The following is a 26065-nucleotide window of genomic DNA, read 5'->3' on the forward strand; positions in this document are numbered from 1 at the left end:
CAGAGCTCGCCCTCACTGAGGGCGGATGCGATTTCTGTGAGGAGCTACCGATGTCGACCCTGCGGGCTCGACTCGAGCGGTCAAAGCAGAAACCGCCAGCCGCTTTACCCTCAGCCGCAAGAGGAAGAAGCCGCCACAAAGGCTGCCGGAAACTGTGGTTGAAGCGACTGCCTCGCCGAGCCTCTCCTCGAAAGCATCGCTCACCCTCCCCGCCTCGGACGCCGCAGTTGCCGCCGAGCGGCCGCGACTGCTGCCATCTCGGATGACGAGCGGAGGATAAGGGCCGCTGTTCCATCATGGCTTCGACAGCGAGGAGTGGACAGGCTCCCAAGCCTCCTCCTCGGCCCAGGAATCCAGCAGGACCCGCGCCGGAGTCGGCGGGAGTTAACACGCTCCTCACACAGGCCGCCGACCGCCTCGGGCTCGAGTGGTCACCGCCTCTGAGCAGGCACCCAACAGACTCGACGGCTGCTTTCTTCAAAGCCATCGCCGCTCTACACCCGCGCCCGGCTGCTCCCTTCCTGCCGGAATTACATACGGAGCTTGCAAAGTCGTGGAACGCCCTTTTTCAGCCAGGACCCGCTTCACACGCCTCCACCTCTCGCGCCGGTGGACGGCGCCACTGAGAGAGGCTACTCCTCCATCCCCCGGTCGAGGACTCGGTAGCAGCACGCCTTTGTCCGCCCTCCGCGAGATGGCGCTCCAAGCCTGTGCTCCCGCCTAAGGCCTGCAGAGCGACTTCCGCCAAGCCGCGATCTGCTCTGCACTCAATGGCCGCTTTACAGATCCTACAAGCAGACCTTCTTCGGAGTGGGATGAGAAAGGCAGGCACCCAGAGGCTGTTACTGATCTACTAAGCACGACAGACCTCAGCCCTTCGCTACCAAAGCTGCAGCCCAAGCTCTAGGGAAGTGCATGGCCTCGCTGACTGTGACCGAGAGACACTTATGGCTAACACTAGCCGACATGGGAGAAGCAGAGCGCTCCACGTTCCTCAACGCACCGCTTCTCCGACCGGTCTCTTCGGCTCCGCGGTGAGTGGCATTGTTGACCGCTTCTCAGAAGTCCAGAAAGCCACCCAAGCCATGAACCTTCTTCCTGCCGCGCGCGCTAGCTCCTCTGCAGGCCGCCACGTGATCAGCCTCCTGCACGAGCCTCTTCACAGCGCCCAGTTCAACAATCTCAGACTTCTCAGCGGCGACAGGGCGCCGCCTCGATCAGCGCCAGACAGCCGCCGCGAGACCGCCGCTCCGCGGGCCTCGATCTAAGGTAACGCTGAAACCCGAGCAGCCGAAGTCTTCCTAACTGTGTTGAACAAACGACGGCTCAGTCCCGCCGCGGCCGGACCACCGTCAAAGCTTTGCCCCCTGTCAGTCCCCTTCTCTCAGGCTACTACAGTGGTGAATTTAGCAGCCAACAAGCCGGTGACACTGCCCGCTTGCTCTGCACTCAAACGCCGCTTTCACGGCGACCCAAATAAATCTTGTAAAGAGCAAACATGTCTTATGTGTAGAAAAAGTGCCCACAACCCAGTGTTCGCCCCTACACACAAGCATAACACATCCCGTGCCCCTATCAGAGCACGCTCTCATAAAGCGGTTACTGAACCGCTCGAAGCGCCAGAGTCAATGAAGGCGCTCACAAATGCGTGCGCGCGCCCATTCTCTGTCCGCTCTGTCACACGACCAGCCCTATGTGTAGAAAATGTGCCCACAATCCAGTGTTCACTTCTGCACACAAGCACTGCATGTCTCGTGGTCCCCACCAGAGCACGCTCACATAAAGCGGTTACGAACCGCCGAGCGCTAGAGTCAATAAATGCGCCCACAAATGCGTGCGCACGCCCATTCTCTGCCCGCTCTGTTACACGGCCAGCAACCATTCCTCTGTGTGTAAGTCCCATGCTTGCGCATCACGTAACAGATGTGACTCTTTCCCCATTCATTCCAATCGGAAGTCACTCACAAAACAGCCTGTTCATGCTGTCTGCGAGCAATCATGCATGAACACACTAAACGCGCTCACACATTTTGTTCAGCGCTCTGTGTGCGGCAATCAGAGCGAATTGGCCATTCACCCTCTAGCGTTACGCTTCAAAGCGTGGGAAGCTATTCCAGGGATATCCAAGTGGGTGTTAAGCACAATACAACAGGGCTATTTGCTACAGTTCGATCGCCGCCCCTCGCTTCAGAGCTGGCTCGAAACCACTGTGAACACGGAAGCAGCGTGCATGCTTCGTTCAGAAATAGCAAGCCTTCTGTGCAAAAGGGCCATAGAAAAGTGCCACCCTCTCTGAGCGAAGTCGGGCTTTACAGCCATTATTTTCTTGTTCCCAAGAAAGACGGCGGCCTCAGACCCATATTAGATCTCAGGGTTTTGAACAAGGTGCTTGCAAAAAGACCGTTCAAAATGCTTACAATCAGGAAACTCCTCGCGCATGTGCGCCAGGGGACTGGTTTATTTCTCTCGATCTGAAAGATGCATACTTTCAGATTCAGATAAATCCCCGTCACAGGCCATTCTTGAGATTCGCCTTCGACGGCCAGGTTTATCAATACACCGTCCTTCCGCTCGGCCTGTCCTTAGCACCTCGTACTTTCACGAAGTGCATGGATGCGGCGCCGCACCCCTGCGGAGTCAGGGTTTGCGAATTCTGAACTATTTGGAGGACTGGCTGATTATGGCTCAGTCACATATGGAGCTTCTGTCTCACAGAGCAGTTCTCCTCAGCCATCTGAACAGTTTGGGTCTTGCAGTCAATTGGACCAAGAGCTCACTACAGCCCAGTCAGACCATTTCCTTCCTGGGAATAGAACTAGACTCCGTGGCAATGACGGCTCGCTTATCTACACAGCGCGCACGCCGTGTTCAGCGACTAGCCGCATCTTTTCAGATGAACAGCCTCACGCCTCTGAAGAAATTCCAGAGAGTGCTAGGTTACATGGCCTCAGCCGCAGCAGTACTTCAGCTGGGTTTACTGCACATGCGCTCGCTTCAGCATTGGCTAAACACCCGCTGCCTCGCCGGGTTTGGGCCACAGGCCGCCAGCCCATCAAGGTGACTCAGACCTGTATATCAGCTCTGCAGCCCTGGACAGTGGCCGAATGGTATCAGCGGGAGTGACAATGGGAGCTGTATCTCGCCGAAAAGTCATCTCGACAGACGCGTCCAACACGGGTTGGGGCGCGGTCTCGCGAGGGCTCTCCGGTTTTCGGCCTATGGTCAGTTCAGGAAAAGCTCCTTCACATAAATTGTCTGGAAATGTAGCGGTCGAGTACGCCGCGGCGCTTTCTCCCGGTCATTCAGGGTCACCACGCCCTGGTCCGCTCGGACAACAGATCTGTGGTATCCTACCTAAACCGCCAGGGCGGTGTCAGATCCAGGAACCTCTTCCATCTGACCTAAACGCATACTGAGTTGGTCCCAGTGCCACCTGCGCCGCTGAGGGCGACGCGACGCGCCAGGCCACTTGAACGACGGCCCGACAGACTGTCCAGAGACAATATTCCCCCAGGGGAATGGTCCCTGCACGCTCAAACAGTCCAGACGCTATGGCACCTATTCGGCAGAGCAGAGATAGACCTCTTTGCGTCCAAAGAGAACTCTCACTGCCCAATATTTTTCTCAAAAGCGAGGACGCGCTGGCCCAGGACTGGCCCAGACGCCCGCTTACGCCTTCCCTCCCGCCTCGCTATTGCCACAGGTAATGCAGAGGATCAGGAAACGCGTCACTCGGTGCTCCTCATAGCCCCGCGTTGGGAGAATCAGACATGGTTCCCGGAGCTTACGCAGCTGTCACTGACAGCGCCGTGGCCCATCCCAGTGAGAGCAGATCTCCTCTCTCAAGCTCGCGGCACAATCCAGAGCGCTGGGGGCTGCATGCGTGGGTGATCAACGACTACCCGTCGCTCTGCCAGAAGGAGTAATAAACACCATCATACAGGCTAGAGCCCCTTCCACGAGAAGACTCTATGCGTCAAAATGGTCTGTGTTCTCAAAATGGTGCACCGACAGAGACCTGGACCCGCGGACATGTGGGGTGTCGTCGCTGCTCGTATTTCTACAAGAGCTGCTGGATAAGGGCAGATCCCCATCCACGCTCAAAGTGTATGTGGCGGCCGCTGCGTGCTCGCTGAACCCCTGCACGGCCAGTCATGGGGTAAAAACGAGCTGGTCATCCGCTTCCTCAGGGGAGCTAGAAGGATGAACCGCCGCGCTCCCATCGGTTCCTATCTGGGATCTTTCTATAGTTCTCGAAACTATGAAAGCCCCCTTTCGAACCACTTCAATCCGTGGATTTGAAATACCTTTCACTCAAAACCGTTTTTCTGACTGCCCTGTCATCAGTCAAACGTGTGGGAGACCTTCACGCGCTGTCTGTCAGCGCTGCGTGTCTTGAGTTTGGACCAAGTGACTCCAAGGTCATTTTAAAGCCTAGACACGGCTATGTTCCCAAGGTGATCGGTACTCCTTTCAGAGCACAGGTCATTTCCCTATCGGCGCTGCCAGCACCGGATAGCTGAACGCGACGCCAATCTCCTTTGCCCGGTCAGAGCACTGAGAATGTATACTGCGCGCTCCGCTGCTTTCAGACGCTCCGAGCAGCTTTTCGTTTCGCTCGGAGGGCGCACCAAAGGTCTCGCCGCCTCGAAACAGACACTATCTAGATGGATAGTGGACGCTATTGCTGCTGCATACGCGTCAAAAGACCTGCCATGCCCGTTGGGCATTAGTGCTCACTCCACTAGAGGCATGGCATCCTCGTGGGCATGGTCCAGCGGAATTTCCATTCACGACATATGTGTGGCAGCGGGATGGACTTCCCCTCCACCTTTGTCAGATTTTACAATATGGAAGTGCCCGCTCTGCAGGCAAAACTACTAGCGGTTTAATCACGCTACAGCTCCCCTGGTGAGCTGCACTGATGGGACACATTCCACACAGACCGGCACCGCCGCTCTGTCGCTCCCGGTCCTACTATGTGCTTATGTATTACACAATCAATGACCCACATTCTTGCCGGCCAAATATTATTTCCCCACTCATAAGGGCTCCCCGGGTCCCCCCTTAATTCCCTGGGGCTCATACAGTGGATGCTTGGCGCGACGGCGCTGACAATGGGTTCCCGTAGCGTAAGCTAGCTTACGCAATACGAGAGAACCTCTCGTAAGAGAACGTGATCGGTTACCTAACGTAACCTCGGTTCTCTCTAGATGAGGGAACAGTATTGGCGTAGCCGGCCGTGCTCGCGCCACTGAGCTACTTTTCGCTTCAGTCAATGAAAACCAGGGTTCCAGCCTACTGAACTACGCTTATATGCACTCTAGTCACGCCCATTTTGGCGGGCTTTGATGCAGAGAGCGCGTGGACGCCTCTCATTGGATGCGAAGTTCGCCCAAGCTCGTCTATAGGCTGCAGCAGTTGCCACAGAGCAACCTATGAGCTCGCTAGCTAGCCCGCTCAAGGTCTGCAGCTGCCGCGACTGCGTTGACAATGGATACAAAAATTAAGGATAATTTTTTGGCTTCAATATCTCAGAAAAGATGAATCTTTCCCGTAGCGTAAGCTAGCTTACGCAATACTCGCTCCTTCATCTAGAGAGAACCGAGGTTACGTTAGGTAACCGATACGTTTTCATAAGCTGTAAGCCATAATCATCAAAATTATATCAAATAAAGGCTTGAAATATCTTTGCTTGTAATGAGTCTATATAATATATTAGTTTCACCTTTTAAGTTGAATTACTGAAATTAATGAACTTTTGCACGATATTCTAATTTTTCGAAGTTTCACCTGTATTTCTCTCGAGCCGAGATCACTGGAAAAAAACTGCACACATTGACACCGTCTTATGTCTTATGCTAAAGATTTTACTAATGCATAATTTAAATAAACTTATCTGTAGATATAGTATATTTTTCAATATTCTAGTATGTTTCTTATATATCAAAATACTTATATGAGTTTCCTGGCCTTTGTGTGACCCAGGAGAGAGCATATGAGGTTACTAAAAGTGTTGATGCTGCAGAGGCCACAAAGAGCACCCAGCTGTAACAAAATAATGAGACTAAGGACCTTGAAGATAGACTAAAGCCAAGTTTCTACCAGTAAAAAGATATCAAAAGGCTCTGTGAGATAATGGTGGCAAATAGTATCCATTGGTTACAAAAATAACAAAGGGGCACAGAAATGAGGTAATGCCAGATAACAAACTGTATAGAAGAGGAGGTTTTGGACTAAGACAGTCAGAACGGACAGCTGGCCGGTCTCATGTTTGTTGGTGTTCAATAAACTACAATTTTGGCATCTGGAACTCAAGACTCTGAGAGTTTTCTTACAACTTAGAGAGATTCATCGTGATATTCCACGACATATCTTTGGCGCCCAACTCGTGGGGCTGGCATTGAGGTCAAGGGGCAGAGGTCGCTGGTGGGACGGCTTGCACGAATCGCACAGAAACACCGGCGCCAGAAACTGAGGTAAGCATCTTTGCTTAAGGTGTTTTTGTGTGATCTGTGGTAGCGAGTCCCAGTAAGTGGCTTCCCTAAGACTTTTGCCAGTCCGGACATAGAATAATTTGAACTAATTGGCTAAAATAGAGGCGAGTTCCAGATTTCAAAAATAGGGGTGGGATTGTTTAAAGAGAGTTTAAGAAAGTTTATTTGAAGAAGGTAGAAAAAGCCTGGGGGTGAGTCGAGAAGCGACGCGCGTGAAAATTCCCGGTTAGGTGCATTTATTCAAGGTTTTGCCAGAAGAGTGGCTGAAAATCCTGTACAGGTGAAAATCCTAACACGGGTGGAGAAGTGAAAATTCGCGCAAAATTCCTCCAGGTGTTAGATTAAGTTATTTATTGCAGTGTTTGACGGAACCCGGACTGTGCAGAAAACTGGGAATTGTTGAACTATGTGTGCATGTTTGAGATAATGAATAATGTGCATGACTAACTATGTTGTTGGTGCATGTGTGCTTGCGGTACTAAATGCGCTGTTGTTGTGTTTATTCAAATGCATGATTGCAATGTTGATGATGTATTGTGTGCAAAGGCAGAATAATACAGAGAATCAGGTGCACTAAGCAGGAAATGCTAAATGAGAGTAAAAGTGGAAAACTAATTGAAACAGTGAATTGAATAAAACAATTGTTGAAAAAGTATAAAGACGCAAAATGGCACCTGCTTCTCTGATAACTCCCTGCCTTGCTCTCACTCACTGGTCAGCTGAACGGACAGCTCTGTGAGTGAGGGGAAGGGGAGATTCAGAAGAGAAAAAAAAAATAGAATAATTGGGAAAAAGATAAAGAAAAGGCAAAAAGTTTTCCATTACAGTGAACAAGACTAGAGAAAAATGCAGAGACAAGCAAGTTTTGTAAAGTTGGAGATCAATGCAGATCTGAAGAGTGGGAGAGAGAATTGGAGAATAAACTGATAGTGTCAAAGGGAAGCGATCATTTTTGGAAAGAATCAGAGTACATAGATTACGCAGGGCAGAAGAGAAAATTAACTGTAAAAAGGAGTTAATGAGAACCTTAACTGAAGTGGTGAATTTAGGAGAAATAGAACAAGAATGGCCGTTTGTTGACTGGAAAGAAATTGCAGCAGGTAACATTTCTCTCTCATACAGTACGCTAGAGACTAAGTGCTGTGAAGAGCTGTAGGGGAGGGGCTGCTAGAGCGAGAATAGGGAGCTGTAAAGGGAGGGCTGTGAGCATGCACAGAAACAGAGAGACTTTTTTTCCTTGTCTCAGTTTTCCTCATGAAACAGAAATCATAATGTGGAAATAAGCTGTTACTGAATTTGAGAGGAGACTAACTGAGAGAAGAAAAGATATAGAATTAAAAAGATGAATAATAGAAACACAGGGAATGAGTGATCATTTCTGGAGTTATGAACAAATTAAATACAGTCAAAAATGTTAAGGTGATATTTAAAAGGGAGAGTAAAGGAGAATTAGCACCAATGTAGAAATTGTCTTGAACAGAGACCCAAAATGGATGTGACAGCTGTGGGTGGAAGTACATGAGTTTTAATATAAAAATAATTAACAGATATAGCGATCAACCACTGTAAATAATGAGTGTTTTTTTATGGAAATAAAGGAGAGAGAGGGATAAAAAGAGGAGAGCAAAAGGAGGGGCAGAAGTAATAGGTTTGTTTTAGTATAATATTTTTTGAGAGCTCTGTGTTTATAAAGGCCTTGTGTTTGTAAAAAGTGTGAAAGTTTCTGTGTTTGTGAGAGTATCTGTGTTTGAAAGTATGGGAAGTATGACTGAAGTGTGATTGCGTATGGAAGTGTATGTTATATGAGCCCAATAAATATCAATCAAGATAGAGAGGTTGATCCTTTGCTGCATAACTAATGAGGAGTATGTATGAAATTTACATAAATGAAAATCTATTTAGACTATTTTCATCAATATAAGAGGCAGAAGAGATCTGATGATTAAAAACAAAGAGGGCACTTAATAAATATTATGATTGTAGAATGAAAACCAATGATATGTCTGTGTAAGTGTGTGTGTGTGTGTGTGTGTGTGTGTGTATAAGGATAAATATAATACAGTATAAACAAACAAATAGCTTTAAAACAAAAATGTGCATGAAATCAAAAAGTTAACCCTTAGCGGACTGGACAATGTTTATTCTTGGGCTGTTCTTTTCATGCCATGAAGGAAGCCTGATGTAAGATTAACTAAACTGAAGGAGCAGCTGTTGAATGGACATGTGTCAGATCATAACTCCTTTTATATCAAAGTGATGAGTAAGAATATTTAGATTATAAAAAAGTGATAACTTTAAAGTGATTGAATTGCATTTGGGAAATCACATTATCTGGACAAACAATAAAGCTTTGAGTCTAGTGTATTGCGCTAAACTAAAGTCAAATAAGTAATTGGATTTTAAACCAAGGTTGTATTTAAGATAAGTGTTGTTATATTAAAGCAAATGGCAAAAGAGGACCAAAGATATGATAAAATAAGAAAATTATATTTTGTATCTTATGCAGTTAAACCTTAAATGTGAAAACTTCACATTCATGTGTCCATTTTATGTTCTGTCTGGTCCAGTTTATGAGAGAATACTATTTTAACATTATTAAATTAAACACAAGAAAGTTGTTTTTGATTTTTCTATGATTTTAAAAATGTCTGGAGAACAATTTAAATGTGAGTGCAGCGTTATCGGTGTAAACTTGATCAACCAACAAAAGATAGGCAGAGATTTTTTATTTTTGTTAGGGACTGTCTGATGAGGGCATTGAGGATGACTTTGAGGGGAAACAGGCCTCTCTTGATGTCTTCAGACAGACAGAAAGGGGCCCCGACTTTAGAAAAAGATAGAAAGCAGATAGATAGATATTTTATTTTTATTTTATTTATTTTTTGTTTGGTATACACAGAATAGGTCTTGGTTGATCGTGGATACACTGAGAAGCTGCATTTGAGACTAAAATTAAAGGAACATAAATTTAAGAATGATTTGGATCATTTAAAAATTAGTCTTTGGGGCGGGTGAAGCCCATGGAGAAAGGTTAAGATTAAATTGAACATCATAACTTCCTCATATATGAATGTTAATAAGTTCATATTCATGTGTCTATTCTGTGTTTCTTTTGTCATCATTATGTGTGTTGTTTCACTAACTCATTCTGGAACTAGTTTCTCACCATTGCAGACGGCTGAGAAAGATGATTTTATAGAAGTTACTAATGCTGCAGGAGGAAATCAGGACACAAAGAAGACTGAAAATGATGTGACTGATCTGATATATCCTCCTGCGCTCATTACTGCTGGTAATCATTATTGATTTGCCATTTATAATGTGGATTAAAATTTCTCTGGAAAAGTTTATTTCAGTCTTATACGATCACTTTATGATTTTCCAGAATGCCATCAATGGGGTTTAATGCCCGTGTCTAAATTGTTCTGAGGGTCTAAATTTAAATCCAGCAGCTAACCACTGATTTATTGATTTGAAGAGTAAATATTACAAACATGTGGCAAAGTTATAGAGTTACCTATTGGATTGGTTACTCCCCAAATTTTCCAGAGAGTACCCTCATAATAAAGAAAAAAAAAAAAAGGAGCTTAGTGTGTGCTATAAAGTGCTGATTGAGTGTCTATTTCTATTACTACTATTTTAGTTTGCCATAGTTAATACATGAAAGTGTAATTTTAGAGGTATAATAGTGATAACTGTTAAAAGATGATGAAACATTTGGATAAAAAAATAAATAAATAAATAAATAATGTAAGAGTCATGAGAAATTAAAAGTACGTAGTGTATCTTACTGAGCAATTATTTCAAAACACAAGAAAAGAGATATGTTTTTAGATATGTTTGTCTTTAAGACTTTATTCTGTTTAATCTTTTACTTTTCTGTTAGTTTAAAAACTTGATTTATATTATTTTATTAGATAGAATGGAAGTTCCTTCACCTGAGAAAGTGTAAGAAATGGAGAAAGTAGTAATAATAAATTATTACTTAATAATAAAAAGGGATTATAATATATTAATAATAAGATAGGTGTTGTAAATGTAAAGCTCTGCATGAACAGAAGGCTAAACATAAGTTGTATTGATTATATAGAGAATGTCGAAAAAGACATTGTGTTCTGTTTTATTAAAGATTAGAAGGTTATTTGTATGTTGTTTGAATGGACAGAAGAAAGTAAGATGAGAGTAGTTTTTGATGAGAGTAGTTTTGTTTTTAAATGGTGTGAGATGAGAAAGTTTGAAAGCAGTTAATATAATCAGTTATTATAAATATCACTATTTTTACTGTTGAAGAATAAATTAAATGTATTATTGTGAAACAGTGTAATGCCCCACTCCTCACTCTCAGTCTAAAATTGATAAGTGTCTGCTTGAAACAGAAACACAAGAGCAGAATTTGAAGAAATATTCATAAGTGTTTTATTTCATTTTATTTTGGTTTGATTTTATTTTTATATGTAAAATGATGTGCCTTGACAATAATGTTAGATAGAGTGATATGAAGGAGTTCAAACAGCTCTCCTCATCAATGATTAAAGATTTTATATATTAAGAGGGCAATCTAAAGTTAAGGGTTTATACTAAAGAAAAGAGATTAAGTTGAAAATTCATCTGAAAGAATAAATGTAGGTTCAAAAACTATCTAGAGACTATTATTGAATTGAGGTGATGTTTTTAATTAAGCTTCCTAGAAGCTTGAGAGGCTTTGTTCTGATGTTAGTCCCACCATGATACATAGTTTTGTGTAACATTTGCTGAAGTAGCAGAAATAAAACCTGAATGGAAATTAATTATCTATAAATGAGTTCAATTTTAGCATATTTTACTTTTACTTTGGACAATTTTAATAGATTGATGAATTTTTAATAATGCTTTTTGAATTTAACCATGTTTTGAATTGTCTCCATATTTAAGCATTTGTAGATGTTCCATTGGCTGTGTCGGTTCTCTGGTGATACTCCCTGAAAAAGAAAATATCTGTTTACTGATACCAAATTATTAAGGATTGAGGACTGAGCAGCATCAAGACCAGTGGCAAGAGGTGACGACCCAATGACGGGTAAGACTTGACAATGGCATAAAAGGTTAGCAACAAAGCAGGGCCACCGCCCTGGAGACCTGACTAAGAAGGTTTGAAAGGGGTTTAAGGAAGTGGATGAATGCTCTTAGATCAGAAGCATCAAAAGGGAGGTCTAGAAGAGACCTGCTCAAAAAATTTAAAAGTTCCACTGAACCCGACAGCATTTTAATAACCACTTTACTAAAATAACTTATCACAGTGTTAAATACTAAGCATTCTGTCACTGTGTTGTCAGGGGATCATACCCTGTGTAGAGGATTATTTATAGATTGGTTTTGGGGGTAAAGTTTTGAGAACCGTTGCAGACAAAGGAGTGCTTGACATTTTATAGAAGTATTAAACAAACATGGGGAATGTTTGTATGATAATGAATTTAGACTGGAAGATGATTTATTACTTTTACTTATGCTTTAATTGAACTCATATACATTGTAAAAGTAATGAAGAATGGAAAAGATACATGGTGGTGACTAAAGATTAAGATTGCTTGTCTTGTTTGTTTGTAACAATATAAATGGAATTAATTAAGAAATAGGGTGCAGGGTTGGCTACAATTGGTATAATAATTGAAACAACAATTTGTGAGAGGGGAATAATATAATATTGTGTGTTACCATTGATTAAATAAAAAACCAGATGAAGTACTGATCAATGTAAATGGCCCAATGCAACAGAAAGACCAAACTGGGAGGAAATTGATTCCTCCAATGATATGTTATATATTTGATAATTATTTTATTGATTTAATACTCTGAATTACTCTGATATAGTCTGAAACTATGAAAAACAGCTTAGCTTGCAGGGAAAATTAATTAATGTGATACAGACATTGAGAGTCCTTGGGAAACAGGAGGAAATGAAATGTATGTGATAAGTGAATGAGTAGGGAGTTTTAAGATAAGGAACACCTGTGGTAGTTTACCTCCTCTGTGGAGAATTATAGCCTTTTTGTGAATGACCCTTTCTGTGAATGACCATGAAAAATGTTGTGTATAGATACTAAAGGGATGATCTAATGTTTTTAATTGGAACAAAGTCAGGCTATGCCTGGCTCCTGCCTGGAGGAGGCAGAGGACCCATGTGTTATTTAGTGCTAGAAATGAGATGCAACAAATGTGTGTGTAGCAAATGACTCTAATAAGGGAAATCATTTAATATATTAATCAAATGAATGCAGAAAGTAATGATTGTTAGTTAATATAAAACATGTAACCATATGAGGTGATTACAGTGTTCTTTATATATATAAAATGAAATAGTCATGCTGTTGCCATCATTGAAGCAAGTTAGGACAGGATGACCCGCTGAAGGAGAGAAGGTGGAAAACAATTGCGGCCTACAATACCAATGAATAAGAAAGACATATTAATATGGATGTTATTACTGACATACTTGGGACAAGTGTTGCCCCCAATGATGGGGCCTACCAGAGAAACGTCCCAAGAAGGACCAGGATCACCAGATGAACAATTCTAAGAAAGCATACTGCAGAGTGGGTTCCCTACAATCAGCCTTGGGGATCTTGGATGGCCTTTCCAATGAAGCTGACCTAAAACAAAATACTCCAGAATGTGAATTAAGAAAGTACAGAGCACTTGACGGACTGTATTGAAGAAACTATGAATATGGACTTCCCAACGATGAATACGAGGCAAGATTCAGACAAAGAAGAGCAGCAAGCACAAAACTAAGAACCCGAGGAAGAAGAAGATCAGCAGGAACCGGCTACAGAATCTGAGGAAAGAGAAGAGGAAGTAGAAGGACAAGCGAAAGTAGGGGAAGAGCACGCTGCGGCAGAAAAAGGGATTGAAGTGCCGCAGTAGAGCAGGAAAGCATAGAAAGTGAGACGGAAGTACATGTCACAGAGGAACAGGACCAAGAAGGTGAAGAAGGAGAAAGACAAGAAGAAAGTGATCGTCCTGCTGAAACAGATTCAGAAGCAACTGAAGGAAATGAAACAGGCCAACAAGCGCAGTTGTTCGAGGAAGAGTTGTGGCACATGGAGAAAGAATGGAAGCTCAAGGAGGTATTAGTGTTGATGATGCTGTTACTAACATATTTGGGACAGGTATTGCCTCCTATACAGGGCCTACCGGACAGGCGATCAAGGAAGGCCCAGACTCTCCAGGTGAAGGACTGTCACAACGACTATGGTATGATGAATTTCCTACAATTGACATCTCAGACCTTCAATATTATTCCCCGAATGAGCAGAGACTAGATAACATAGCACGAGAAATCAGAAAGAAGCTGAACGCCTGGATCACTAAACAAAGGTGAACCCGAAAAGCAAAGAATCTGGATAAGCAATTTGGCTAAGCAGAACAAACCGAAGAATCGGCCTCAAAAGACACCTGTCAAAATAATCACCCAAAGACTGAAAAAGCAAATAAATTTAGAAAATGATATGGAACCCATAGAGTCAGCAGGAACAGAGGAACTATTACAATATGCAAATCAAAATGACTGGTATAAATGGGCCAGATATACAGCTAAGCAAGCAAAAATGACAAACTGTGTAATGTGCTCACCCACTCCATTGAAAAATTTGTAGTAGTCCCAAATCAGTATGATTATAAGCATTAGCTGAGTATTATGCCAAAAAATTGTGGTAAAACAGGGAGAACAGTGTACTGCCCAGCAGAATGTTTGGCATTCTTGGGTCATCCGGAATATGATAAATATTATAAGATGATAGGGTGGGGAGATGAAGGCAGAAAATTAGACAAATACGTGTGGATAATGAGAAAAAGAAAGCACATTATCATATAAAATAAATTGTCAACTGGAGTATGAATGCTTTAACAAAACTAAAGGAAAAACGAATGTAGGACAATTTAAGGGCAATTGTGCAGTAATATGGCATTTAGATGATGAAATGTTTTTTAATAATAATGTGATTAGGTTTAGATTTAGATTGCTGTATATACATACATACCAAATAATACATCCCCAGAAGGAACTTTTACCCAGGCGATGAGGAAACTGCATGACCTGAGAAAGGAAGTTAAATCTAATGTAGGGAGAGATCAGCGGTTTGGGCAATGGTTTGATGATCTTTTTGGTTCATGGAAGTTGGGGCTAATGAAAATAGGTATAATAGTAGTTATGGGACTGACCCTATTTGCATTATTGTTATGTTGTATTATACCCATTCTGAGATCAATTATGACTAGAACGGAGGCTAAGCAAATGGTAGCCGTATCAATGATGACAACGCAAACAAGTGTAGCAACCAGACAATATACCATTGGGCCAGGATTGGATGAACTTGATGAGATTTACTGAGAAGCAATCAAGAAAATAACAATGTAAGGGGAATTTTATTTTTGAACACTTTTCTCATGTTTTTGATAGTAAGGGAGACAGCAAGACTATTGTACTTTCATTTTACATAACAAAATAGGTAGCATCTCAAGAAAGGAGTTAGAGGGTGTTTTGTTTGTTATTTTTGACATATTCCCTATTATCAATGTAACCAATTTCTTATTACTTATTGGTGAAGTATATCTTTAGTACACTGTATCTAACCAAATAGAAGTAGCATTTTTGATGATTATGGTTCCATATAATGTATATGTGAAGTTATTGCCAAGAGAAGACATATAAGAGCTATATTTGAAGACAGGAGCGACGAGCACCTCAGTGCTTGGCTGCAAGAGCAAATAGACTCAACTGGTGGTTTAAAAACCCGCTGTCTGCTCCAACACACCACCAGATAGCGCTCAGGCTACCGGAATTGTCTGTGAGTTCCTCTGGCAACGAAGGATAAATATTACTATGTTACTTTTAATAGTGTTTTGTTAAAGCATATATATATATATATATATCTTCTACTCAATGGATAATCAATTGTACTCTACATCACGCAAGGCTTCACATTTGCATGCACATGCTTATTACAAATGAGTTGATTTCTGTCACCCACCCCCAGGAACAGTGCTAGCTAGAGGACTGGGATCTTTTACTCCTTCCTAGTTAAGTGTGGATGGAGAGGTTTGGTCCCAAGTTCTGCAGAGTGCAGCCCCATAAAAATGGCATTGGATAGTGGACTGAGTGGCCTACTTTGGCTACATGATGAAATGGGACAGGCTAGCTTGTGTGACTGCACTCTGGTTTGAGGGAAATAGAGTGTGAGACTTTTTAAGTCTCAGAGGTGGGAATATATAGTATATTTTTCAATATTCTAGTATGTTTCTTATATATCAAAATACTTATATGAGTTTCCTGGCCTTTGTGTGACCCAGGAGAGAGCATATGAGGTTACTAAAAGTGTTGATGCTGCAGAGGCCACAAAGAGCACCCAGCTGTAACAAAATAATGAGACTAAGGACCTTGAAGATAGACTAAAGCCAAGTTTCTACCAGTAAAAAGATATCAAAAGGCTCTGTGAGATAATGGTGGCAAATAGTATCCATTGGTTACAAAAATAACAAAGGGGCACAGAAATGAGGTAATGCCAGATAACAAACTGTATAGAAGAGGAGGTTTTGGACTAAGACAGTCAGAACGGACAGTTTGTTTGTTGGTGTTCAATAAACTACAATTCATCGTGATATTCCACCTGACATAGAATGCACTAATGGTCTTAATTATTAATTTAGCATGTACACAAAGTTTATGACATTCACTGACTGGGTTCATTATAACCGATTTGAATAATATCTGTGAGTTTAAAAGGTGTAGTAAGCTTAGATGTAACTATATTTACAATTTCAGAAAACAATTCCAGAAATCGAATTTTCATTCAAATATATGAATGATCGGAATCAGAATCAGAATCACAATCAGCTTTATTGCCAGGTATGCTTGCACATACAAGGAATTTGTCTTGATGACAGGAGCTTCCAGTGCACAGCAATACAAAAACGGCAGCAAGACATAGATAATAAATAAAAAATTTTAAAAAAGAATAATAAAAATAAATAATTATACATATACGTACATACACTCAGACACACCTAAATAAATACCCACATACACACACGTATAGTACAAAACGAATCACAAATCTATTATATAAAGAACAAAAATACAGAATATTATGTACAGTGCAATGTATGTAATGCAGAAGTGGATATGTTAGATAATATAAATAGACTTAAACTGTGTATTGCACATACTTATTGCTCAATGGGGCGGCTTTAACTGAACGATGAAGGTAATCAAACATATTACGCCAGCCATAACCGACCTTTGTTCAATTAAATATAAACACTTTTAGTTGGGTTTTTTCTGGGCCAGGCAGGTCTTCATTTTTGCAAAGTCACAAAAGTACTACACCAATATATCAAGAAAATATTCAAAGTTTTCTTTTTTACAAATGTTCAAGTAATGTGCATTAAATGTACACAAGTTGTCTCATCTTTCTTAATATATAACTTTCAAGACACTGTGTGAGATCAACATACTGTTCTCAACATTAAAGTGATAGTTCTCTCAAAATAATCCAAATTCTGTTGTCATTTATTACACTTGTGCCATTTCACATCCATGTGTCTTTCTTTCAAGGAATACAAAATAGGATGCTTGGCAGAATGTTAGCCTCAGTCACCATTTCCTTTCCTTGCAGCTTTTATCCATACATTGAATGTGAATTGTGACTGAGTTTACCATTCTGTGAAACACTTTTTTCCCCACAGAAGAAAGTTATACTGGGTTTGGGACTAGATCATGGTAAATAAATGACCAAATGTTCATTTTTGGGTGAACGATTCCTTTAAGACTTTGATTTGTTGTCAGTTTTTCCACATTTTTATAAAACAACTTTTTAAATGTTCCACCTACAGGAAATTGAAACTAATGCAAAATTGCATGAAGTGTCAATGTAAATATTGTTAACTTGGTATTGACAGAAAATTTAAAGAAAATAAATAAAAAAAACAAAAAATTAAATAAATGAATACTTATGTTATACTATTAAATATTGAGTTCTGTAAACTATTTTTTTAAATGTCGTAACTGTGACAAAAAAAAAGACAATAAATTCTAAATTTTATTAAAAAGAAAAAACTTTATTAACAGCATTCATTATCCATAAAAAAGATTATCATTAGAATACACTTTTATACAGACCACATTAAAGTTTTCTAAATTAAATAAATAATGGAACAGTAAAATATAAGAGCAGCAATTTCATATAACAAGTTCCTTGCTTGTAATTTGTACAGTAATGATAAAAAGGGTCTTTCACTCACAGTCATGTTCCTGCATAACCAGGTACTTATGATAAATCATTCCAATTTCATCTGTAAAAAGTGAGTTCTGACAGACAAGTACCACTTTTTATAGTCCATAAATTCAGTTAATCCACCTCTTCAATAGTGGGCCCCTGGGAACCGGCCCCTGCACTGGCACGGGCCTGAGCTCCACAGCCTCCAGCTGGCATCCCTCCCTGGTAGAGCTTTGTAATGATTGGGTTGCAGACTTTCTCCAGTTCTTTTAGCTGATGTTCGTACTCCTCCTTATCAGCCAACTGGTTGTTCTCTAGCCAGTTAATGGCCTGATTACATTGTTCAATACATTTCTTCTTGTCATCTTCGCTGATCTTGCCTTTCAGGTTCTCGTCTTCCACGCTGTTCTTCATGTTGAAGGCGTAAGACTCCAGGGAGTTCTTGGCAGCAATCTTCTCTCTCTGCAGATCATCTTCTCCTTTGTACTTGTCTGCTTCCTGCACCATTCTCTCAATCTCCTCCTTGCTCAGTCTGCCCTTGTCATTGGTGATGGTGATCTTGTTCTCTTTGCCGGTGCTTTTGTCCACCGCTGACACATTCAGGATTCCATTGGCATCAATGTCAAAGGTCACTTCAATCTGGGGGACTCCACGAGGTGCCGGTGGAATTCCCGTGAGCTCGAATTTTCCAAGCAGGTTGTTGTCTTTTGTCATGGCTCTCTCTCCCTCATACACCTGGATCAGGACACCGGGCTGGTTGTCGGAGTAGGTGGTGAATGTCTGTGTCTGTTTGGTGGGGATGGTTGTGTTGCGTTTAATCAGGGCAGTCATGACTCCACCAGCTGTCTCGATGCCCAGGGATAGTGGAGCCACATCCAGCAGCAACAGATCCTGGACATTTCCGGAAGTGTCACCCATGAGGATGGCGGCTTGGACTGCAGCACCATAAGCCACTGCCTCATCTGGGTTGATGCTCTTGTTCAATTCTCTCCCATTGAAGAAATCCTGCAGAAGTTTCTGGATCTTAGGGATTCTTGTTGATCCACCGACCAGAACAATGTCATGAATCTGAGACTTGTCCATCTTGGCATCTCTCAGGGCTTTCTCCACAGGCTCAAGTGTTCCCCTGAAGAGGTCCGAGCACATTTCTTCGGCGTGCTCTGGTGATGGATGTGTAGAAGTCAATGCCCTCATACAGGGAGTCGATCTCAATGCTTGCCTGAGAGCTGGAGGAGAGTGTTCTCTTGGCTCTCTCACAAGCTGCACGCAGCCTCCTCAGGGCCCTCTTGTTCTGACTGATGTCCTTCTTGTGTTTCCTCTTGAACTCATCAACAAAGTGATTCACCATGCGGTTGTCAAAGTCTTCCCCACCCAGGTGAGTATCTCCAGCTGTGGCCTTCACCTCAAAGATGCCATCTTCAATGGTCAAGATGGAGACATCAAAGGTTCCTCCACCCAAGTCAAAGATCAGGACGCTGCGCTCTGAAGCTTTGCCTTTATCAAGTCCATAGGCAATGGCTGCAGCTGTGGGCTCATTGATAATTCTGAGGACATTCAGACCAGCAATCACTCCAGCATCTTTAGTTGCTTGCCTCTGGGAGTCATTGAAATACGCAGGAACTGTGATAACTGCATTTGTCACTTTCTGTCCCAGGTAAGCCTCTGCAATCTCCTTCATCTTCACAAGTACCATAGAGGAGATTTCCTCAGGATAGAAAGACTTGGTCTCTCCTTTGTACTCAACTTTGGCCTTTGGCTTTCCACCATCACTGATGACTTGGAAGGACCAGTGCTTCATGTCAGACTGGACGACTGGATCATCAAACTTCCTGCCGATCAGCCTCTTCAGCATCAAATACGGTGTTGTTAGGGTTCATGGCCACCTGGTTTTTGCTGCATCTCCAATGAGCCTTTCTGTGTCTGTGAATGCAACATAGCTGGGTGTTGTTCTGTTTCCCTGGTCATTGGCTGATGATCTCCACTTTTCCATGCTGAAACACCCCCACGCAGGAGTAGGTGGTGCCCAGATCAATTCCAATAGCAACTCCTTTTGCAGATGACATGTTTGATTTCTTTTTATTGTCTACCTATATTCAACAACAACAAAAAAGGAAAATCAATACAATGTATAAAACGCAAATTCCACAATATTGTCACTTTATAACTGTCTGCTACCTCAATAACTGCTATGTGCATAGAACACTATCTCATAGTATGTTATGTTTACGTTTTTAGAAACTGTCATCTTTTTGCACTACTGAGTACTGGTCGGCGCTGCACTGTGTCTATTGTCCTGTTCATTGTCAGTAATTTGGTGTACTGTCCTGTACTTTGCACATGTTTGCACGTGCACTTTATATAGGTATTTTATTTCGTTGTGTTGTCTCATGTGGTCCTGTGTTGGTCCTTTGTTGGTGGAGGAACGTTGTCTCGTTTTGCTGTGCTGTACTAACTGTATATGGTTGAAACGACAATAAAAACCACTTGACACATTAATATGAATAATGAGATTAACTTTATAAGGCCTGTATGTTTCAGATCACTTACATCAATGTCCAGGCATATAATAGTACTATTAGTAGTACATTTCACTCTATATTTTTGTTTTATACATGCAAACAACAAATTTCCTGCTCGTTATTGATTTATTGTACGACCCTTTGTCATAATCATCCAAACTCAGCGGGTAAAAATAATAGAGGGAGATAAAATATTTTTCTTCTTACCTTGTCTGAATTTGATCCCTTCTTTCAGTGTTCGTTAATGGCTCGTTGCCTAAAACTCTTCACTAACTCGATCTGTTCCGATTCATACCGACATAGCAGCATCTCACTCGTGTTTTATATTCTCAGGCTTCTGCTCGTGAAGTTTCTCGAAAGCTCCCGCGAGTTGGACCAATCAAACGCGGCACAGTCGAGCGGTTACTCCCTCAAGGCGGAACAACTTATCTCTTATCTCGCTTCTAGCTTTTTCTGGCGTTTTCTGCATGTGGTACAAGTGACGAGATCAGAAGATGTCCGTGAAATAGAGAGCAATCCTTAAACATTCAGAATATTTCTCGTGAACGCTGAATAGTTGCGACGATGGCATTTATCATGTGTGTTCTCTGTAATACCTCTAATGCTTCCTGTGTTTTTATGCTACACAGAAATGCATTTTGAAATAAAAGGAGCACTACCCAGTTAATTATCCTCATGCTTATGCCTTCTCTTGTTTCTAAGTTGTGTGGTTTAATTATGTTCTATATTTAGGTTAAGTTTAACATAGTTAATTAATAACATTTAGTTTTTGTATGCCAAGTAAAATCTACGTTGAATAATACAGTGTTCTTAATAATCAAGAAATAATCTAAGAACGACACAAAAAGTGAAAACAAACAAACATGTTCCTAGTTAATGGCAAACGCATTTATTCCATGTCATTGATAGTGCTGAATAAAAATGTGTTTTGCTGGAATATGATAGTTCATTTGAGTAAACCTCTTGATTTCTTTATTATTATTATTATTATTATTATTATTATTATTATTATTTAGTTGTTTATTTATGTTGTACATGTCTGTCAGAATGAGCAGGTCGTTGAATTACAATTAAAGTTAAAGATGCTTCTGGAACATTTGAGACGTTTTCGTCACATGTTTTCATTCTGCGCCATTTTCAACAGAGGGCGCTGTTACGTGCATTATATTAAGTGCGCTTTTTACAGGTGAAACTCGAAAAATTAGAATATCGTGCAAAAGTTCATTAATTTCAGTAATTCAACTTAAAAGGTGAAACTAATATATTATAAAGACTCATTACAAGCAAAGTAAGATATTTCAAGCCTTTATTTGATATAATTTTGATGATTATGGCTTACAGCTTATGAAAACCCCAAATTCAGAATCTCAGAAAATTTGAATATTGTGAAAAGGTTCAGTATTGTAGGCTCAAAGTGTCACACTCTAATCAGCTAAACACCTGCAAAGGGTTCCTGAGCCTTTAAATGGTCTCTCAGTCTGGTTCAGTTGAATTCACAATCATGGGGAAGACTGCTGACCTGACAGTTGTGCAGAAAACCATCATTGACACCCTCCACAAGGAGGGAAAGCCTCAAAAGGTAATTGCAAAAGTTGATGTTCTCAAGTGCTGTATCAAAGCACATTAATAGAAAGTTAAGTAGAAGGGAAAAGTGTGGAAGAAAAAGGTGCACAAGCAGCAGGGATGACCGTAGCCTGGAGAGGATTGTCAGGAAAAGGCCATTCAAATGTGTGGGGAGCTTCACAAGGAGTGGACTGAGGCTGGAGTTAATGCATCAAGAGCCACCACACACAGACGGGTCCTGGACATGGGCTTCAAATGTCAAACGTCTTACCTGGGCTAAAGAAAAAAAGAACTGGTCTGTTGCTCAGTGGTCTAAAGTCCTCTTTTCTGATGAGAGCAAATTTTCCATCTCATTTGAAAACCAAGGTCCCAGAGTCTGGAGGAAGAATGGAGAGGCACACAATCCAAGATGCTTGAAGTCCAGTGTGAAGTTTCCACAGTCTGTGTTGGTTTGGGGAGCCATGTCATCGGCTGGTGTTGGTCCACTGTGCTTTATTAAGTCCAGAGTCAACGCAGCCGCTCTACCGGGACATTTTAGAGCACTTCATGCTTCCTTCAGCAGACAAGCTTTATGGAGATGCTGACTTCATTTTCCAGCAGGACTTGGCACCTGCCCACACTGCCAAAAGTACCAAAACCTGGTTCAATGACCATGGTATTACTGTGCTTGATTGGCCAGCAAACTCGCCTGACCTGAATCCCATAGAGAATCTATGGGGCATTGCCAAGAGAAAGACGAGAGACATGAGACCAAACAATGTAGAAGAGCTGAAGGCCGCTATTGAAGCATCTTGGTCTTCCATAACACCTCAGCAGTGCCACAGGCTGATAGCATCCATGCCACGCCGCATTGAGGCAGTAAATAATGCAAAAGGGGCCCAAACCAAGAACTGAGTACATATGCATGATTATACTTTTAGAGGGCTGACAATTCTGTATTTAAAATCCTTTTTTTATTGATTTCATGTAATATTCTAATTTTCTGAGATTCTGAATTTGGGGTTTTCATAAGCTGTAAGCCATAATCATCAAAATTATATCAAATAAAGGCTTGAAATATCTTACTTTGCTTGTAATGAGTCTATATAATATATTAGTTTCACCTTTTAAGTTGAATTACTGAAATTAATGAACTTTTGCACTATATTCTAATTTTTCGAGTTTCACCTGTATTTCTCTCGAGCCGAGATCACTGGAAAAAAACTGCACACATTGACACCGCCTTATGTCTTATGCTAAAGATTTTACTAATGCATAATTTAAATAAACTTATCTGTAGATATAGTATATTTTTCAATATTCTAGTATGTTTCTTATATATCAAAATACTTATATGAGTTTCCTGGCCTTTGTGTGACCCAGGAGAGAGCATATGAGGTTACTAAAAGTGTTGATGCTGCAGAGGCCACAAAGAGCACCCAGCTGTAACAAAATAATGAGACTAAGGACCTTGAAGATAGACTAAAGCCAAGTTTCTACCAGTAAAAAGATATCAAAAGGCTCTGTGAGATAATGGTGGCAAATAGTATCCATTGGTTACAAAAATAACAAAGGGGCACAGAAATGAGGTAATGCCAGATAACAAACTGTATAGAAGAGGAGGTTTTGGACTAAGACAGTCAGAACGGACAGCTGGCCGGTCTCATGTTTGTTGGTGTTCAATAAACTACAATTTTGGCATCTGGAACTCAAGACTCTGAGAGTTTTCTTACAACTTAGAGAGATTCATCGTGATATTCCACGACATAGAATGCACTAAGGGTCTTAATTATTAATTTAGCATGTACACAAAGTTTATGACATTCACTGACTGGGTTCATTAAAACCGATTTGAATAATATCTGTGAGTTTAAAAGGTGTAGTAAGCTTAGATGTAACTATATTTACAATTTCAGAAAACAATTCCAGAAATCGAATTTTCATTCAAATATATGAATGATCGGAATCAGAATCAGAATCACAATCAGCTTTATTGCCAGGTATGCTTGCACATACAAGGAATTTGTCTTGATGACAGGAGCTTCCAGTGCACAGCAATACAAAAACGGCAGCAAGACATAGATAATAAATAAAAATTTTTAAAAAGAATAATAAAAATAAATAATTATACATATACGTACATACACTCAGACACACCTAAATAAATACCCACATACACACACGTATAGTGCAAAACGAACACAAATCTATTATATAAAGAACAAAAATACAGAATATTATGTACAGTGCAATGTATGTAATGCAGAAGTGGATATGTTAGATAATATAAATAGACTTAAACTGTGTATTGCACATACTTATTGCTCAATGGGGCGGCTTTAACTGAACGATGAAGGTAATCAAACATATTACGCCAGCCATAACCGACCTTTGTTCAATTAAATATAAACACTTTTAGTTGGGTTTTTTCTGGGCCAGGCAGGTCTTCATTTTTGCAAAGTCACAAAAGTACTACACCAATATATCAAGAAAATATTCAAAGTTTTCTTTTTTACAAATGTTCAAGTAATGTGCATTAAATGTACACAAGTTGTCTCATCTTTCTTAATATATAACTTTCAAGACACTGTGTGAGATCAACATACTGTTCTCAACATTAAAGTGATAGTTCTCTCAAAATAATCCAAATTCTGTTGTCATTTATTACACTTGTGCCATTTCACATCCATGTGTCTTTCTTTCAAGGAATACAAAATAGGATGCTTGGCAGAATGTTAGCCTCAGTCACCATTTCCTTTCCTTGCAGCTTTTATCCATACATTGAATGTGAATTGTGACTGAGTTTACCATTCTGTGAAACACTTTTTTCCCCACAGAAGAAAGTTATACTGGGTTTGGGACTAGATCATGGTAAATAAATGACCAAATGTTCATTTTTGGGTGAACGATTCCTTTAAGACTTTGATTTGTTGTCAGTTTTTCCACATTTTTATAAAACAACTTTTTAAATGTTCCACCTACAGGAAATTGAAACTAATGCAAAATTGTATGAAGTGTCAATGTAAATATTGTTAACTTGGTATTGACAGAAAATTTTAAGAAAATAAATAAAAAAACAAAAAATTAAATAAATGAATACTTATGTTATACTATTAAATATTGAGTTCTGTAAACTATTTTTTTAAATGTCAGTAACTGTGACAAAAAAAAAGACAATAAATTCTAAATTTTATTAAAAAGAAAAAACTTTATTAACAGCATTCATTATCCATAAAAAGATTATCATTAGAATACACTTTTATACAGATCACATTAAAGTTTTCTAAATTAAATAAATAATGGAACAGTAAAATATAAGAGCAGCAATTTCATATAACAAGTTCCTTGCTTGTAATTTGTACAGTAATGATAAAAAGGGTCTTTCACTCACAGTCATGTTCCTGCATAACCAGGTACTTATGATAAATCATTCCAATTTCATCTGTAAAAAGTGAGTTCTGACAGACAAGTACCACTTTTTATAGTCCATAAATTCAGTTAATCCACCTCTTCAATAGTGGGCCCCTGGGAACCGGCCCCTGCACTGGCACGGGCCTGAGCTCCACAGCCTCCAGCTGGCATCCCTCCCTGGTAGAGCTTTGTAATGATTGGGTTGCAGACTTTCTCCAGTTCTTTTAGCTGATGTTCGTACTCCTCCTTATCAGCCAACTGGTTGTTCTCTAGCCAGTTAATGGCCTGATTACATTGTTCAATACATTTCTTCTTGTCATCTTCAGCTGATCTTGCCTTTCAGGTTCTCGTCTTCCACGCTGTTCTTCATGTTGAAGGCGTAAGACTCCAGGGAGTTCTTGGCAGCAATCTTCTCTCTCTGCAGATCATCTTCTCCTTTGTACTTGTCTGCTTCCTGCACCATTCTCTCAATCTCCTCCTTGCTCAGTCTGCCCTTGTCATTGGTGATGGTGATCTTGTTCTCTTTGCCGGTGCTTTTGTCCACCGCTGACACATTCAGGATTCCATTGGCATCAATGTCAAAGGTCACTTCAATCTGGGGACTCCACGAGGTGCCGGTGGAATTCCCGTGAGCTCGAATTTTCCAAGCAGGTTGTTGTCTTTTGTCATGGCTCTCTCTCCCTCATACACCTGGATCAGGACACCAGGCTGGTTGTCGGAGTAGGTGGTGAATGTCTGTGTCTGTTTGGTGGGGATGGTTGTGTTGCGTTTAATCAGGGCAGTCATGACTCCACCAGCTGTCTCGATGCCCAGGGATAGTGGAGCCACATCCAGCAGCAACAGATCC

The 26065-nt window shown here is 41.0% G+C and overlaps 3 pseudogenes; all 3 read right to left on the minus strand.

Annotated features, from left to right (window-relative positions):
• Positions 1-20490, minus strand: part of LOC127653470 (heat shock 70 kDa protein-like) — an 81681-nt pseudogene extending 61191 nt beyond the window's left edge.
• Positions 1-20571, minus strand: part of LOC127653474 (heat shock 70 kDa protein-like) — a 57173-nt pseudogene extending 36602 nt beyond the window's left edge.
• LOC127653478 (heat shock 70 kDa protein-like) overlaps positions 1-26037 on the minus strand; it is a 55202-nt pseudogene extending 29165 nt beyond the window's left edge.
• Positions 26038-26065: the final 28 nt, after the last annotated feature.

The sequence above is a fragment of the Xyrauchen texanus genome, chromosome 12 (assembly GCF_025860055.1).
Source record: "Xyrauchen texanus isolate HMW12.3.18 chromosome 12, RBS_HiC_50CHRs, whole genome shotgun sequence".
Lineage (NCBI taxonomy): Eukaryota > Metazoa > Chordata > Actinopteri > Cypriniformes > Catostomidae > Xyrauchen > Xyrauchen texanus.